Source organism: Chenopodium quinoa, unplaced genomic scaffold, assembly GCF_001683475.1.
Source record: "Chenopodium quinoa cultivar QQ74 unplaced genomic scaffold, ASM168347v1, whole genome shotgun sequence".
NCBI classification, from domain to species: Eukaryota; Viridiplantae; Streptophyta; class Magnoliopsida; order Caryophyllales; family Amaranthaceae; genus Chenopodium; species Chenopodium quinoa.
The window spans coordinates 5299323-5318737 of NW_018742204.1; the positions used below are offsets into that span (position 1 = coordinate 5299323).

The following is a 19415-nucleotide window of genomic DNA, read 5'->3' on the forward strand; positions in this document are numbered from 1 at the left end:
ATTATTGATTCCCTTCAAAGATTTTTAATTTTTATCTTTTCTTTGAATAATTGATGCCTTGTTATGGAAAGATTGACTTGTTAGTTGTTCTACTAGTTCTTATACAATTTTTGGTTAATTGTTAAGTAACGGAATAAGTTTATCTAATTAACAGCATAAGCCCTAATTGCATATAAGGAGAAACAAATTTGTTTATCACAAGCAGCAAAATGCGCCAACATACTGGCACCGCGGTAATTTCAGCAAATATCACAGCAGCAAAGTTCGAGCATTGAGGTTCAACAAGCGGTGGTCTTCGGTAATTTTCTTCGGAATATTATCACAACAAAACTGAGGATCGTTACAAGCAGAATGGTCTTCAACGACATTCCCTAGCTTGCGGAGATTTGTCACAACAACTGAAGATGGCTACAAGTGGAGTAAATCGACGGCGTTCCCTAGCTTGCGGAGAGTTGTCACAAACAACTGAGGATGGCTACAAGCGGAGCAATCTTCAATGGTGTTCCCTAGCTTGCGAAAGACTATCACAACGAAAATTGAAGGCAGTTACAAGCGGAGCAGTCTTCAAGTGATATTTTCTAGCTTGAGGAAGATCGTCAAGCAACAAATCGGTTACTTCAGAGACGTGTGCTCGACGGTGCAAAATATGCGTTTCTTAACTCTTTTATCTGTTTAACTAACGCTAGTTTGCAGGTATCGGCGTTACAGGAATGATTGAGGATTGCAGAACGTTCTGAATCATTCTCCATCCCTATCGCTACTTTGACTTTTGTTTTCAAAACTTGTGTTTGTTTCTCCAAACTCAGCCAAAGTGGGGGCTTCTGTAGACACCCAAATGTGTCTCCCTAAAACCAAACCCAGTGATAAATACCTTTCACGTCATTTGATTATCGAACGAAGTGAAAGTGTGAAAAGTCTAATGATGAGGATGTTTTTATTAAAATGTTTCTCTTTCTGTTTTCAAAAATATTTCTTTTATGAAAGTAGCCAGTCCAATTAGGTTTGGTCCATGATAAGGGTCCAATAATAGTGTAGTTGGATTGGGCTCAAAAATAGCTTTTTAACGATATATTATAAGCCCAATTTCGATGAATGATGAGGAAGTTATGGATTAAATTAAATTATGCCCAATGATCTAGAGGAGGGCCTATTAATTATTAGGAAAATTTGTTAAAAATAACACGACCTTTAAGCGGTCTTTCCTAAATAACACCACCTTTTGATTATTCCACAATAACACCACCTTTCCTATATTTCTTCCCAAAATGGTACAAAATAATGGGTGACCGGATTTTGCAGGTAAACTTGATGACGTGGCTTGCATTTTGGGGTAAAGTCAAGGATTGACTTAAATTCCCCCCCCCCCACCTCCTAGCCTACGTGGAATTAAATTCCTCGACTACTCTCTGTTTCCCTCTTTAATTCATTTCCCTCTCAATTTCACTCTCTCTCCATGTCCTTTCTCTGAAAAACTGAAGCAAGCAAATTGAATTGCATATCAAATTAATTGCGAAAAGGAACTACATTGATTGAGTACGATTGTGCTGCAGATTGAAGGAAGAAAAGTTTCGATCTTTTGTGTAAATGCCTAAGAAAAAGGTACGTTTTTGTTGCTTAAATTCTTTGAAATTGATTGTGATGGTTTGAAATATGAATTGCGTGCATTTAAATTTCAATTTGAAATGATTAATCATGAATTTTAGTTTGTTTACATGATTATTATTAGGAAATGTTGTGTAATTTGAGTAGTCAGTGGTTAAATTTTTTGTATAGAATGCTGGTTGTGATGAATGTTTGTTGATTAGTTAGATTACTGATGATTGATTAGGGTTTTGGTGTAGTATTGATGTGATGCATGCACTGTTGTTTGTAGCCTAATTGTGCTGTGTAATTATAGGTTGCAAAGAGTAAAATTTTGACAGTTTGACTGTCAAATTCTGGCATGGGGGTGAATTTGGATTGGGTAAGAATGGTGAATTGGAGTATAATGGTAGGGAGTGTACTAATTTTGTTATAGACCCAGATGAACTTTGTTATTAGGAGTTGCTTGAGTTTTGGAAGCAAAGTGGGATGGATTGGGTGAATCAATTGTTTTACCAAATTCCTGGGATGAATGTGGACAAAGGTTTGAGAGTTGTCCATGGGGATGAAGAATGCAGAGTGATGAGTGAGTTAGGGGTTAAAAATAGGGGTATTGTTGTGTATGTTGTACGGCATGTTTATGACTCAATTCATGCAGATATTCCCCCTAGTTAGAGTGAGGAAGTTGGTGTGAGTCAACCTATTCCAAAGGAAAGCGATGTTAGCAAATCTACCCAATCCAAGACAACAGAAAAAACAGTTGAAATCTCCCAACTAAATCCAGCAAAAGAAAAAAAAATCACCCCCAAGAAGGGACCACAAACAAAGTTGGTCACACCCCCAAACACTTGTCCTAGTCAAAACAAAGATGCTGCCACATCATCACCAAAACCACCCACCACATCATCTTTTAAAAAAGATTCCTACCTTCCCTAAGAACCACCTACATCTTCATCACAACACACTGCCCCAACCACCACAATTAAACCAATAGAAATAAATGCCAAGCATAAAAAACCTAAAGCTCCCTTACCCTCTTCTGAATTTCCTAGCTTAAGCCAAACTGACTTTCCAAACCTTTCTCAATTCCCATCTTTAGAGTTTGTCTCAACTGCTGAATTGCCAACTGTAGAGACAAATTTTGTGGATGACTATGATTAGGAGGACAGTAGGCCAAACATCCCTTTGAAATGGAGGGAACTAGTTGGTTCTGATGGTGAGTCTAGTGATGGAGGAGATCCACCATATGAGCCTGAGGATGATGGAGAAAGGGAGAGAGAGAGAAACAAGAGGAGGGTGTAGATGATGATGGTGATTTAACAGTAGGTCCTAAAGATCTAGAAGCTGAGGCAGCTGAAGATCTAGAAGAATCTCTATTCATTAATGCAGAAACTGATGAGAGTGATGATGAGCTAAGGGAAGCAAGGAATATAGTTAAGGATTGCAACTCTAGGATACTTCAAGTAGCTGAGTAGATGGAAAAGGAAGTCTGTGAGGGGAAGGTAGTTGATGAAGGTAGTGTTGGCAAAGCATTATAATCAGATGGAGGTTTGAGAAGTGATTGTGATGATGATGAAGACATTGACACCCCAACTGGCAGTGATGATGAGGCAAATGGTATTAAGGGGGGGTAGTGAGGCCTGAAGGTGATTTCACCAAGTTTAAATGGAAGACAGGTCAAAGATTTGCAAATAGTTCAGACTTTAAGGATGTTGTAACTAAGTATGCAGTTATGCAAGGGAGGGATTTGAAATACACTATGAGTTGGAAAGGCAAGCAGAGGTTAGGAGTTAGATGTGTTGGAGATTGCCCCTTTTATGTGTACTGTTCTATGCATTCAAGGGATTCAACATGGATGGTGAAGACTGTAGTTGATTCACATACATGCCATAGGAACATGAGTAATAATAGGCAACTTAAAACAACTTGGGTGGCAAAGCAGTTGCTGGAGGTTTTCAGAGCTAGGCCACATTGGCCAGCTAAAGAGATTGTTGAAACTGTAGGAAGAGCTTACAGAGTGATTGTGTCCTGAGACTTTGCATACAAAGTCAAGTATAGGGCTCACAGGCTGTTGTATGGCTCTATGAAAGAGCATTACATGAAGGTTGAGAGGTACTTGAAGGCACTTCAAGGTGAAAGTCCACAGACTGTCTTGGAGTTGGTAGTTGCTCCACAACCTAACACTTCAACCCCAATGTTCCAAAGACTCTTCGCATGTTTTGATGGTGTTAAAGAGGGGTGGAAAACAGGATGTAGGAGAGTCATATGTGTTGATGCAGCTTTTTTAAAGAATTTCTTAGGGGGCCAGATTTTGAGTGTTGTATCCAAGGACCCTAATGAGCAAATGTATCCTATATGTTGGGCTGTGGTGGAAGGGGAGAACAGTCTTTCATGGGAGTGGTTCTTCAAACATCTGAAGTCATGCTTAGACCTTGGAGATGGTGAAGGAATTGCTGTGATTTCAGATGAACATCAGGTAAGACTTAATGCTTATGTCATTTGTTTGGTTTCCTAAAGTCATTGATTTAATTGTACCTAATGCTTTGGTGTTTGATGTTGTTTTTGTAGGCTATAATTAGTGTTGTTGCTATGGTGCTCCCTAAGGTAGAGTATAGGCACCGTGCCAGGCATATTTATGCCCTCTGACACAGGACCTATATAGGAGAAGAGATGAAGCTGTAGTTTTGGAAGATAGCCAAATGCTACAATGAAGCTGATTTCAATGAGGCAATTGAAGAATTGACTGAAATGAATCCAGAAGCTGCTCTTGCATTTAGGAGGTATAATCCTAACTTCTTTTGTAGAGCATTTATGAAGCCATGCATCAAAATTGATGCTATCACAAACAATATGGCTGAAAATTTTAATGCTTACATCATTAATGTTAGGACTAAGCACTTAATTTTCATGTTAGAGGATATTAGGGTAGCATTAATGCAAAGGTTAGTGAAAAAAAGAGAAGAAATGGAGAAATGGACTTCTGTAATTTGTCCTAGAGTACAAGCTAGGTTAGAGAAAGAGAAAGAAAAGGCAGCCTACTGTGATGTAGTGCCATCATCTGATAGTAAGTTCAATGTGAGGTACTACTATGATCAAGTCAATGTAGACTTAGTTGGTAAGAGTTGTAGTTATAGAAAGTGGAATATGGTAGGCATTTCATGCTGCCATGCTATTGCTTGCATTTTTTTTAAAAAAAATAGAGAACCAAAGGCTTATGTTGATGACTATTACAAAGTGGAAACAAATAAGAAGTGTATAGTGGTTCTATACCTCCTTGTGAAGGGGAGAAGTATTGGCCAAGGATTCCATGTAATTTGGACCCCCCACCAATCAAGATTGGTTCTGGCAGGCCTAGAAAGAACAGGATCAAGCACCCCCTTGAGAATCCTAAGAAGTCAGGTTCTCTGAGTAGGTCAGGCATTGAGATGACATGCTCAAAATGCAACAAGAAGGGTCACAATAAGAGGGGATGTCAAGAAAAGGATTTTGAACCAATAGAACCACCTGCAAAAAAGGTCAAGGGAAGACCAAGAAGAGCAGTAGCAACTCATGTACCAACACAACAATCCTGGTTAGCTTCATCTTCAAGTCCTGCAACAGGACCAACTCCAACAGGTCCCTCTGCACATCACACCACTTCTGCAATACCCAGTCAGTTAGGAAGGGGTGGAAGGATGATTCTTTCTGGTGAAGTGTCTAGAAGTGTGTCTCAGACCATTACTAGATCACAATATGCAGCTCATGGAAGAGGAAGGGGAAGAACAGGGAGTGGTTCCCAATCTGCAGAAACAGTTGTTGCAGGACAAGGGAGAGGGAGAGCCAGAGAAGGGGAGTTGTAGAGAAAGGATCTGAATCTGGTGAGGCACTAGTTCCAAGACAAGGAAGAGGGATGACTAGGGGTAAAGGAAGAGCAAAGACACCAATTGGAATTGGTGTGTTGTTTGGTGATGATGGAAACCCAGTGGTAAGCTTGTTTGGTTTATGAATATTTTGGTTTTTTAATTTTTTTTTTCAATTTTCATGCCTTTATGTCAATTTCTTAACCACCTATTTTTGTTCATGTTCTTTTGTCTCAGGTTCCAGCAACAAAGGCAAGGCAGAGATCTATTTCTGAGCTATGATGCATCCATCTTTGTGCAGCCTGAATCCTTGATGGAGCTGAAGTCTGTTATGTGGTGTTTTTTGTGTACTTCCTCTTTTGTGTACTTATGTTTAGTTAAAATAACTACTATTATTTTCATGTGTTCATGTGTTTCTTTTACGAAAGGATGATGTGTATTTTGATGTGTTTGTGCACTTTGAACAAGTGTTGTTAAACAATGCTGGGAGTATTTTTATGTATTTGCACACTATCATGATGTGTATTTGCACATTATATTCATGTGTATAATGAAGGGTTATAGATGCTATAATTTTGTGCTAATTTTGTCCTTCTGTTTTCTTTTTTAATTGACACACATTTTGTGCAATTTCTGTCTTAGTTTGTTCACTTTATTGGTAGGGCAAGTCTGTTAATTTGGTATGTCAAATCAGTTACGCAAATGTAGACAAAAACTAACCAAATTCCATTTATTATTCAACATAGCATATCCATAAAGCAACCATTACAGCCCCTAGTTATGAGTGAAACTAATTAAGGAAAAAAAAAACAACAAAGAACATCCAAAAAGCAACCATTGCTAAGTACAAAGTTTTTTTAGTCCTATTGAATTTCTCTTACTCAATCCTTATTTCAATGACTGTTTCCTTCATTTCTTTCAATTCATCCTCCAAATTAGCTTTCTACAACTGCAATTTCTTTATTTTTTCATCTCTGAAATTTTGTTCAACCTCTAATTCGCATATTAGAGTATCCTTTTCCAACATCTTGAACTGGTACTCTTCAACTTCAGTGTGCTCATTTACCCATTTGAAAAAATCGCACTAAGTGTCCTACACAAATTACAAAACCATAAAGAAAATAAATACACAAACCTCCAATTGCAACAATTGAATACAAATTTGTAACTTACAGGCCACATGGGACATCCATAGAACTTCATCCCAAAATTAGGGCCCTTTCTCACTTTCTTAATTAGAGCTTCCTTCCCACAATTGCAGCAAATTTGCGCATTCACAACCCTTTTGTTGCTCGAGGATTAACCTGATGCGTATGAATTAGACCTCCTAGAAGCAATTCTCAATTAAAAGAATGAACACAGATGATGGAGAAAGAAAGAACGAAGAGGAAAATAAAGAACATAGGAGATGGAGAAAGAAAGATCGAAGAGGAGAAGAATAAACAGAGAAAAAAAAAGGGAAGGTGTAGACACCTATTTGTGTCTCCCCAAAACCAAACCTAGTGATGAGTACCTTTCACGTCGAATCAAAATCGAATGAGGTGAAAGTGTGGAAAGTTTAGTGTTGCGGTTGGTTTTGGTTTTTAATTCTTTTCTTTCTCTCTGTTTTTGAAAACCTATTTTGAGAAAACAGCCAATCCAGTTTGGTTTGGTCCATAGCAAGGGTCCAATAATAGTGTAGTTGGATGGGGCTTGAAAAGAGATTTCCAACGATATATTATTAGCCCAATTCCGATGAATAATGAGGAAGTTATGGCCGAATTACTAAACTGGACCCGGTTTGATCTTTATATGCGGCCCAATGATCTAGAGTAGGGCCTAATATTGATTTATCATTCCTAATGCAATTAGAATTGATTTTAGTCTTCTAGATTCTTCTAGAAGGTTCTTTTCATTCCTTATTCAATTAGCATTGATAAATTGACTTTGGTTGACTTTTTAGAATTTTAATCAGAATAAAAGAAGTGTTTTTAAGGAAAATACGATTTTTCCCTTCTGTACGGCTACATTTTATCGAAACTAAGAAAACGCGTGAAATTAATTACTAGCGCCTGAAGACAGGGATTAGCGCCTGGCGCTAATGCTTGGTGCCTAGCGCAAGCCTTAGCGCCTGCCGCTAATGTCCAGCGTCTGGCGCTAACCTGTTTTATTCTCTTCGAAACTCTAATTTGTTTTTCTATCCGTCCGGCTGATTTTCTCTATAAATAGACTTCTTATAACTCCGTTTTCCATCATCAAAAAATCATAATTCTCTAGTTTTCTTATTCTCTCTAGTTTTCAAGATTTCTTCTCTCTTTCTAGCTTTTCTCATACAAAATTCCGCATTCATAAGACCAAGAAACACCTAGCCAAATTCGAAGTTGCCTTCGCCCTAGATGTGAGAGAAAGAGGTATGAGGCATCCAAGTAAGTGATGTAATTGATTTATTGATATTATAATTTAGAAATCATGTATAGGTTGTTATTTTGATTCCTATGGTATCATGTTAGGGCGTTTTGATCTTCCTAGTATTATGTTTAGGGAAAAGGTTATAATATCAAATATGTTTATTATGATTCCTATGATGCCTTTTATGTTCTTCCTAATATTCATGTTAATTAGTATCATGTTAGGGTTAAGGCTTTGATCTTTATTGCTTAGTGACATGCTAGAGTTTGTTATTAATTTTGTTAGTATCAAGCCTAGGATCTTGCTATTATGCTTTAACATGATTCATGATTATGATTATAATTGTTATAATTTTTGTTATTGTTATTGTTGCTTGATTATATATATATATATATAGGGGAGGGATCCGGTAAGAACCCCTCCTTATATAAGAACCCTAGTTATATAAGAACCAATCTCAGCCGTAGGATTAAGGTAATTTAGACGGTTAAGATTAAAACACGTATTTTTCCTTATACCCTCTACCAACCGATCAAAATTTTCTCTCTCCTCTAACTTTCTCTCTCTTCGTGTTCATCACATTCTCTCTCTGCAAACCCCAAAAATCTCCATAGAAATTGCAATTTGAAGGATTTTCGACTCAGGTTTGTTTTTTTTTTCGATTTTGTTCAAATTTCAATGAACTTAGCATGATGTTCATAGATTTTGCGATTTTTTGATTTGATTTTTGCGATTTTATGTTTCCGATTTTTTGATTTGATTTTGCGATTTTGTGATTTGATATTTGCGTTTTTCTGTTTTGATTTTAATGAATTTCGCATGGAGTTTGATTTTTTTGAGTTCGATTTTTTCAAATTTCGCGTTCGAATTTAGGGTTCTTTTTTTGCGGATTTAGGATTCTAATTTAGGGTATTCGAATTTAGGATTTAGGATTCAACACACAACAAACCGCTTGTTTTCTCTCTTTTTTGTGCAATAGTGTGTATAGCACAATGATTATATTAGTGGCTTTGCAGCCATTTTTCCCTGCTTATATTCATTGCTGTAATGTTCTGTATCAATTTTGATTCATTGATTAAATATATCAGGTTTTGGGTAATTAAACTCGTGTTATTAAAATTGAAAAACATTTATTTTTTTCCTTTTTTTGTTGGTCATTAGTTCAGTTCATAGCCGTAGTCATCCAAATTATGGTGTAACAACTACTTGTGTATAATGCCTACCCCGATACACTCAAGAATAAGAATAAGTTCTGTTAAAAATTGTTTGTTAAGTAAACAATTCAGGCTAAACAAAACTTTTAAACTCGATTAATGAGCAAGCATAGCTTGAACAAATTGGCATTACTTGTTCTGCTTGCATCAATTCGTCATGTCTAAAAACAAATCTGGCTTATTCTCTATGTTCTATTTTTTCTTATTTTTGCGGATCTATAGTTCGAATTTAGGGTTCAATTTTTGCTGATTTTTTCGAATTTTGATTTCGAAATTGGTGATGTTGGTGCGATTGCCCCTGCTTGTAGGGGTTGTGGTGTGGTGGTTGATTTATGCAACAGCAGCTAATTGGTTAGGGGTTGTTGGTTGTGAACTTGTGATTGCAGGGCTGAAAATAAACTTTAGAACATAGGTAGAAAAAATTTGGAACATAGAAAAAAATTAGAACATAGGTTGAAATAATTTAGAACATGGTGTTGATCTTTCCACGTTGTTCTTGTCGATATGTTTATAGAATGTCAATGTTATGATCTAAAATACACTTTTAAGATACGCAAGCAACTGACATAGCTTAGCATGTTCTAAACTCTTTTTAAGCATGTTCTAAACTCTTTTAGAACATGGTGTTGATCATTGTGGAAATATATGAAGTAACCAGCATTATTCGTTCAACACTTCTGGTTATTCTCCATTTTGTTTTATGGGAAGTTTTGAAGCTACATGTGGTGCTCTTCCATTCTGGTCTAGACTGGTCCTCTTCTCTTTTGTGAACTATAATGATTTGGTGTTGACTGTTGTTGCCTAGCTGGGTTTGCTCTTTTCTGTTTCTTGCTCCTATCTGTGTCCTGCTCCAGCTTTCCTGCTTTGTGTTGTTATGTGCAGCTGTTGCTTGGTGTGCAGGCTGGCTTTCTCTGTTTCAGGCTGCTGTTTGTGGTGCTGGTTCAGGCTGTGATGCCTGCCTTGCTGTGTGTTGCTAGCTGTTTCCTGGTGCTGCTGGTGCTGTTCTTGGTGTTAGCAGCCTAGTCTCCTGCTAGCTGCTGTTTCTTTGTGCTGTGTTGCTGTCTGGTGCTGCAGCTGGCCTTCTGGGCTCGGGTTGTTGCTGTTGTCCGTTTGGTGGTGCAGCTGGTCTGCTGAGGTCTGTTTCTGGTTGCTGCTGCTGTTGTAGGTTGGTGCTGCTGGTTCCACTTGCTGCTGCTGTTTCTGCTTGCTGTTATTGCTGTTTCCTGTTTTTGTTCGGGTTTTTTTTGGCAGTTTCTAGGCGTTGGTGTTTTGGTTTCTATTTGTTATTTTATCTTTGGCCTTTTCTTTTGTTCCCCATTTCTGGCAATAATAAAGAGTATAGTTCATTCTATATTATGGGACTGCTTTAGCCTTCATTTTTGTGTTGTCGATATTCTTCGCATTCAACTGTCTTGTTTTGGTAGGACAATAAGCTGGTGCATTCGAAAGTCTGAGCCTCTTATTGGAATTCCAATGGTTAAGGTGATGACTTCCCGTCTTGGGTCAGTAAACACAATGAACTGTCAATTAAACTTTCAGTTGTGTGTTGCAGGGATTATGCTCATTCAGGAGCGGCATGTTTAATTATGCTTAACTAAACCTAGATTATGTAACGGTAATGACACGATTGGAGCATTGTCTCATATTAGGGAAAGGTTAATTCACGGCTAACCTTTGATTCAAATACACCTAATTCCTACATTGAGTGCCGTTACTTACTCGTTACATTCTACTATCCCAAATTTTGCACAAATTATTGACATTGTTACTAATAAAACTTTAGAACATAGTTAGTAAAAATTTAGAACATAGAAAAGAAAAACAACTTTAGAACATAAGTAGACTAAATTTAGAATATAGGCAAAAGAATTTAGAACATAGGTAAAAGAATATTTAGAACATAGGAAAAAAAAAAACTTTAGAACATAGGTAGAAAAAACTTTAGAACATAGGTGTAGAATATACGAACAACTTTAGAACATAGGAAAAATTTGGAACATAAGAAAATGATTTGCAACATAGTAAAAATTTAGAACATAGGAATATAGAACATTGGGAAAAAAAAAAAAAAGATCATAGGAAAAAAAATTGGAAATTTAGAATATTGGGAAAAAAAAAGAGCATAGAAAATAAGTTTAGAACATATACTAAAAATTTAGAACATACGGTGAAAAAAATTAGAACATAAGGTAAAAATTTAGAACATATGATAAAGTTTAGAACATAGATAGAAAAAATTTAGAACGTACGGAAAAAAAAATAGAAAATAGGTAGAAAAAATTTTGAACATAGGATAAAATTTAGAGCATACAGAAAAAATTTAGAGCATATGAAAAAAATTTAGAACATACGAAATAAATTTAGAACATAGACAAAAAAATTTGAATATAAGATATATATTTAGAACATGGACAGAAAACTTTAGAACATAAACAATAAAATGTAGAACATAGGAAAATAGTTTAGAACATACATATATTTAGAGCTTAGATTGAAAAATTTAGAGCTTAAGCAATAAATTTTAGAACATATGCAAATAATATTTAGAACATATGATAAAACCTATTAGCTCAATTGGAAGAGCATTATGCAAATGCATAGAGGATGTAGGTTCAATTCCTTCATAGGTTATCTTTATAAATAACTAAAAAAACTTCAAATGTTTTTTTTTTAAAAAAAAATCCAATAAAACAAATTAAATTAGCACTAAGTTATATGAGCAGAAAATAAGTAGACTAAATTTTGAACATAGGAAAAAAAAAACTTTAGAACATAAGTAGACTAAATTTAGAACATAGGAAAAAACAAATTTAGAACATAGGTAAAAGAATATTTAGAACATAAGAAAAAAAAAACTTTAGAACATAGGTAGTAAAAATTTAGAACATAGGAAAAAACAAACTTTAGAACATAAGTAGACTGAATTTAGAACATAGGCAAAAGGTAAAAGAATATTTAGAACATAGGAAAAAAAACTTTAGAACATAGGTAGAAAAAATTTAGAACGTAGAAAACAAAACTTTAGAACATAAGTAGACTAAATTTATAACATAGGGAAAAAAAATTAGAACATAAATAGACTAAATTTAGAACATAGGAGTAGGCAAAAAAATTTAGAACATAAAAAAAGAATTACAGAAATGTCATTACTAAAGAAACTTTAGAACATAGGTAGTAAAAATTTAGAACTTAGGAAAAAAAAACTTTAGAACATAAGTAGACTGAATTTAGATCATAGGCAAAAGAATTTAGAACATAGGTAAAAGAATATTTAGAACATAAGAAGAAGAAAAAAAAACTTTAGAACATAGGTTGGAAAAATTTAGAACATAGGAAGAAAAAAAAAAAAAAAAAAAAAAAAAAAAAAAAAAAAAAAAAAAAAAAAAAAAACTTTAGTATATAAGTAGACTAAATTTGGAACATAGAAAAAAAAAATTAGAAAATAGGTAGACTAGATTTAGAACATAAGAGTAGGCAAAAAAATTTAGAACATAAAAAAAGAATTACAGAAATGCCATTACTAAAGGATGGTTTTAGATGGTTGGATCAAAACTAATAAATGGTTGAGATTGGTTCTTATATAAGATTGAGTTCTTATATAGAGGAGGGTTCTTACATGAGCCTTCCTCTATATATATATATATATATATATATATATATATATATATATATATATATATATATATATATATATATATATATATATATATATATATATATATATATATATATACTTATTGCTTGATCACACCTTTTATGCATGTTTAAAGGGAATTGGTACTTGTAATCACGCTTAATAAGATAATTAATAATCTTGTTTAGGGTAATATGATTATAATTCAAGTGATCGCCAATAATAGTTTTATTTGTGCATTAATATTCAACCAACATAGATTAAACAGGTTTAAGGTTAAACCTATTGATTGCATGTTAGTCAGAAAGCGCACATGAATACGATCAGAATAAAATAGAGGCCTATTATTAAGGCAGGTTCAATCTCTTTCAGGTTGGATTTGTACCTTCATCCCCGAACTACCAGTCATGGTTCCAGACCTATTGGAGTTGACGATCTCCTATATCGTTAAGGGGTGTAACCTTCACCTCGTGAACGGTTTACAAGTTCCTAAAACTTGATGGCGACTCTTTTGCTCTATCTTCTTTCCCTTTGGACGCCACCGTACTTTAGTGTATGATCACAGTGGGGTTCATGTTTGGGGTAATGCTTGAAATATTCCCTACAGTTTTTGGCGACTCCTCATGTGTCTATTTTATATAGTATTTTACCCCCGTCCCCTGGTCGTAATTAGTAGTGTTTTTGGCTCTTTAGAGCCACTTTTATTACTAATTGGTGTTTTCTAGTGTTTTTGTAGATTTGGTTGACTTTTGCAGGGAATTACACTTTTGGAGTATTTTCCCGAGATATTTTGGAGCAATCACGAGCATTGGAGAAGCACGACCAGATTCTATAGCCCAGGGCCGGTTAGAGCCATCGAACCGGTGATTAAGGGCTCGGTATAGGTGATATCGGAGCATTTGGACCGAGTATTCAAGACCATAAGAGGAAACCCAGATTGGCCCGAAGAATTGGAGCCCAATCGTAGTCCAAATAGTGGCCCAAGTGAGCCGCCTGGCCAAAGAGGTTCGCGCCCGGAGGCGCGCCCGGACGGGCGGGAGAAGCTAAGGTTGGCACCCGGTGACGCGCCCGGCCGGGCGCGAGATTATTATTGAGGAAGCAAAAAGGCGCGCCCGATCGGGCGCGTGTAAATATTAGGAGACGATTAGCGTTGTTTTAGTTTGTTTTAAATTAGGATTTGTACGGATTATAAATACTCCTCCGTAATACGATTTTAACCCTCGCTCCCTTCCTCTCTCTCTCTTCCTCTCTCTCCCTTTTACTCTTTCTTTACCCTCTTAATTGTTTTCTTAGATTTTCTTTCTCTTAAACTTTTGTTCTTAATCCATTCTTAATTCCAGATTTATTTTGGTAACGATTTCTCTACTCTTAATCTTAGTTGTTTATTTCATTCCTTTAATCATGTCCAGCTTTATTGCTTTGATTAGTTTAGTTTCTATTATGTGTGAGTAGTTTTATTTCTAGGGTTTATGGGGATCCTTAAATAATATGAAGGGGTAATTTATTGTTGTTAATTGTCAGTGCTAGATTAATTTCCTATAGATTGATTTAATGCTCTGTGACTAGATTAGGCCTGATCTTTTATGCATGAGTTTGACAATATTGATTCGAGATTCGACAGAGGAGAATTGATGTTTAGGTCTAGTTTCAATAGGCAGATTATTTTATAAATAGTTAAGTCGAGATTCGAGAGATGAGATTTAATACCGGTAAATTAATTGTGTGATTGTAATACGTAGCGAAAGCCCTTTACGAGCTGGTTAATTGATGCATTGATGATTGACTATTATTGGTTCTTGATATTGCATGATAATTTCTTATCGAATTGTTTTAACGCTTTACAATTATAGCTTGTAAAAGTATATCAATATTGAATTGATGAATCGAGCAGATGTTAATTTGATATTAAAGGCTATTTTCAATAGGAACTTAGATCTAGTATATTGCGAGAGCCTGTTAGATCTATGTTGATTAAAAATTGCGAGAGCCTGTTAATCATGTTATTTATGCAATGTCAATGATTGATTTTTATTTTTTTGCCCTGGAGTATTATTTATTGGTGAACCTATCCCCTAAATCCTTTTATATATTGTTTTCTCCCTATTCTCATTCTTTGTAGTTTAGTTTTACATTCAAATTCACATATTGGTAATTTCATAATCTAGATTATATTAGTTAATTAGGAATAGAAAGACTTGTTTCCCTGTGGAGTTCGACCCTACTTCCCTATCTACTTTAGTTAGAGGACTTAGGTATTTACTTTTGATTTGAGGATACGACTTTACCCTGTCAAAATTTGGCGTCGTTGCCGGGGAAACGGTTTTATTTTTATTTCTGATTATTTTTGTAGTCTAGGTTATTTCTTTTTTGTCTCAGAGAACGTTAGTTCTCTGAGGCAAATCTCATATTTGCTTCTAGTTTTTGTTTATGCCCAGGTGTTCCAGATCGGGGTACATCCCATTCGATCCCGAGATCGAACGTTCCTTCCATAGACAGAAAAATCTCTACAAGCAAATTCTGGCGGATTCTGGTGATAATAATAATCACCGCGATCCTCCAACTGGTTATAGCGATTCAGAGGTATCATCAGATCTAGAATCAGAGATGACGGCTCCAAAGAAGCTTAGTGATTACTCACAACCAAAGCTTACAGATTTTCCACATCTCACCCCTACTCCGGCTCTTGATGGGGTTCAATTCGAAATTAAACCTCAATTTATAACGATGATAGAGAGGAAGCAATTCAGTGGAGCCAAGGGTGAAGACCCAAATCTTCACATTGCCGACTATTGTCAATATTGTAACACCATTAGGCAAGCCGGGGTCACTCAAGACCAAATCAGGAGATTCTTTTTCCTTTCTCTTTAACTGGAAAAGCTAAATTATGGTTTAATGGCTTAAATAGAACAGCACTTGGTACTAGTGGAAAAATCCTCATCCGTAACAGGGAAAAAGGGGCCATCCGTAACGGGCAGCTTCCGTTACGTATGCGGCCGTTACGGATGGCCATTGTTATTCGTAACGGGCACTATCCGTTACGAATAATGTAACGGGCACTGTCCGTTACGAATAATGTAACGGGCACTGTCCGTTACGAATAATGAGTTATTCGTAACGGGCACCTGAAAAGCCCGTTACGAATAACCCATTATTCGTAACGGACATTTATGTTGCCCGTTACGAATATCCCATTATTCGTAACGGACTTTTCAGGTGCCCGTTACGAATAAGCCCGTTATTCGTAACGGACAGGTTCTGCCCGTTACGAATACTATGAGATCCAATTAAAAAAAAAATCCAGCACATGGCTGGCCAGCTAGCTTGAAAAATTATTTTATCAAATCAAATATATATATATATATATATATATATATATATATATATATATATATATATATATATAATACAAGTACAGTATACACTTAATAATTACCAAATAATATACAATCAAGAAAAGCTGCTTTAATTATTTCCTAATAACTAAAAGTAAAACAAAGCAAAAACAAATCATTGTAATAATAATTAAACAAGTTTACATAAGACTACCTAAAATAATAAATGTCTAGTCTAGCCATAATGTAAATGCTAAGCTCTCCAAAACTCTTGACTAGCTTTGCCGCATTGCTTGCCCAACATCCTGCACGACAAGATAAATGCAAAATTTTGAGTACTTTTTCAGTATAAGAAATGCATGCCTTCCAGCAATCACATGGCAAAAACTTTCATCACTTTGTTTAACTATGAATTTTAAATTCAAGTGGGAACAACAATACGATATTACATCTGGGGTAATTAGCAATGATGCAGCAAATTATGGGGCATTGACGAAGTACCTTGTTAAACTGTATCTTGCTCATATCTAGAGCTGTTTATAGCAATCTACTCTGGTCTCCCTCTAGGTCAGCTATCTTCTGAACAATGACATACATCTCCCAACATGAATCCGTAACATCAATAGGATTGCTACCTGTTGCCCATACAAACATAACAGGTTATACTCCAACAAAAGAAAACAAATCACTAAATTCACAAAGACAGCAAAACAAGACACATATACTTTTGCTACGAGGCTTCCAGCAAACTTATACATCTGAATCATCGCTCAACATCTGTTAATCTGTTTTCATACTTCGATTATCATTACTTAGGGATGGGAAAATTCAATTCTGAATGTGCCTCAAAAAATTCACTTCTGAATTGGTAAAAGATCTATGGAGCAAATTGTAACTTGATGGTATAAATCCCTCAATTTATTACTCCGGTTAATTGAGTTACTAGTTTTCTGCCTTTTCCGTTCTGCCAAGGCAATGTTTATTAATCAGTAAACACATTGCTACACAGGATGCATCAATCTCAGAGAAAACCAAATTGCAAAGAAAAAGACAGGACATATTGGACAATAACATTCAAATTTGGACGACAAGAGCACATATTCTAGCAGCAGAAGTAATACCACTTCTCGATCACAGAAAAATAGACAAAGGAGGGTAAATCTACAAAACTCTACAGACTGATATCAATATCAATAAAAGCAATAACTTTCACTCAGATGAAATACAAGCCTAAGGTATTAATACACATTGTACTGGACTGATCAAGGGCACAGTTTAGTGCTTGCGTATTCAAATTTAGTTGCAGCAGCCAACTAAATGACAATGAAGATTAAAATAATAATACAAGCACCATTACACCACCTGATGAAGATCTTGATATACTGATTAAGGTTTGTGGCAACAATTTGAAGCTCATGCCCCTTCTATCTTCATGCTTAAATGCTTACATTGACAACAACAATGTGATGCCATTCTGTAGGCCCTTGCTCTAGGAGAACAGAAAACAAGTCTATATGCAGAATATATAATGAAGGTATGGCATTGGTTAATTAATGGTTTCTGTATCTCACTATGCCTTGTTTTCATAACAACATTTTTCTTTGTCATTACTGTTAAGAGTGAGCAATATAGATCCTGTTTCTACAATCTAATTAGACTATAAATAATCAGTTAGTCATTGTGAATTAGTGACAATTCGAATTGAGAAAGCATGCGTACCTACACCAGTCCACGACATTGCCATTTTATTCTGATCATCTGTCAGACTGGAGTCACTGGACTTTGAAAGTTTCTGGTCACTTTATACCTCTATGCTTTTGTAAAATCACTTTATAGTTCCTTATTTGCAATGGAAATCTGCATTAAAAGAGGAAGGTGTGTATTCATAAAATTGATGACTTGTGTACAAAGATTTTAGGACTTGACACATGTGCGGATACACTGGTGGGAGATGAAATGCTCAAACGAATTTCTGGAGGGCAAAAAAAGAGACTGACTACAGGTAGCACTACTTAAAAAGTTTTATTATCTTATCAACCTGGGTATGTGGCTTCAAGTAATAATAATATTGACGCTTAGTCGCTTATGCTAAATTTTCAGGAGAATTACTTGTGGGTACATCCAGAGTGCTTTTAATGGATGAAATTTCCACGGGCTTGGATAGTTCAACCACTCATCAAATCATTAGATATCTCAGGCATTCTACCCGTGCTCTAGAAGGGACCACTGTCATCTCTTTACTTCAGCTTAGGCAACAATGGTAATAATAAGCTTCTCACCTTAGGCAAAGACTCCAAGTAGTCATAAAACCAGCACAACATAAAGACTTCATTGATATTAACAGCCTTCTGATAATAACATAAATAATAAAAGCAGCTAGTCATGGTTGCATGAACTTAAATGAGATGCACAAATCTTCATGGTATCAAAATAAAAAATGATTAGTTAAAATAGTCATTGTAATAAACAATCCAAAATCACAAATCCTTAAATCAACACTAAGAATCAAACATCTAGACGAGAAATTCTCATATCTTATCAATGATGAGAATGCATGATTTCACAAATTCACTAACAACACGTATTGAAAATCAGATCAAATGCTGAATCAATAATCACATTAAAAATCTATTAAATCACTCAAAAACCTAAATAATTCTCGAACAATAACCAATTACAAATCCTATAAAATTTAATGTGAAGAACAAAACAACGAGCACATCAAATCGAAGAACGAAAAGAATGCAAAAGAGAACGAAATCGAAATGAACCTGTGAGCGAAACAAAAAATCCTACTTAGAAATTAAACTAAAGATGAAAAATCATAAACCACCCAAATTAGAGAGCTAAAAATAATTGAGGAGATTAAAATACAAAATAAAGATAGAATTGGAATAAAATCAAAAACTTTAGATCTAAAAAAGACAATAATAATTCCTTAATCTGCAAAAATTTAGCACAAAATATCCCAAAAATCCAGTACCCAGAAACTAAAATCAATTAAAAACAACATAAATTTCAAAAAATAAAGTTGAATCAACTAACTTAATATTCGATGATTACAAAGAGAATAATCTTACCTAGCATCGGTTCGTTCAACGACTTAGATCTACGACTTAGATCTAAAGAGGAAGAAGCCTACGGGCTTGGTTGTTCGTCATCGCCGGTTACACCTCCGCCCAAAACCGACGCCGCTTGGGAGTTAATGTATGAAGCCGCCGGTCTCAAGATGAACGCAATCGCTGCTCAAGGTCTTCTCGTTGCTCCTCGAAATGAGAGGGCCTGAGTTTGAAAAGAAAGAGAAGAGGTGAATGACGGAGAGGGGAGGAGAGGAGAGAGAGAGGGAGTGAGGGACTGATGAGAGAGAAAGAGGTGTGACGGCTGTTAAGTGAAAACCTAAAAAGCCGAGTTTTGGGCTCTCCTCTCA

The 19415-nt window shown here is 35.5% G+C and overlaps 2 long non-coding RNA genes across 2 annotated transcripts; one reads left to right on the plus strand and one right to left on the minus strand.

Moving 5' to 3' along the window:
* Window positions 1-16078: 16078 nt before the first annotated feature.
* LOC110704889 lies at window positions 16079-19415 on the minus strand. The gene is made up of 4 exons (XR_002508023.1): window positions 19069-19415; window positions 17708-17845; window positions 16490-16623; window positions 16079-16293 (listed from the first exon to the last, which is right to left on the minus strand). It is a non-coding gene; the product is annotated as an uncharacterized LOC110704889 (long non-coding RNA).
* LOC110704953 lies at window positions 17349-18091 on the plus strand. Its single transcript, XR_002508030.1, has 3 exons — window positions 17349-17379; window positions 17469-17522; window positions 17900-18091. It is a non-coding gene; the product is annotated as an uncharacterized LOC110704953 (long non-coding RNA).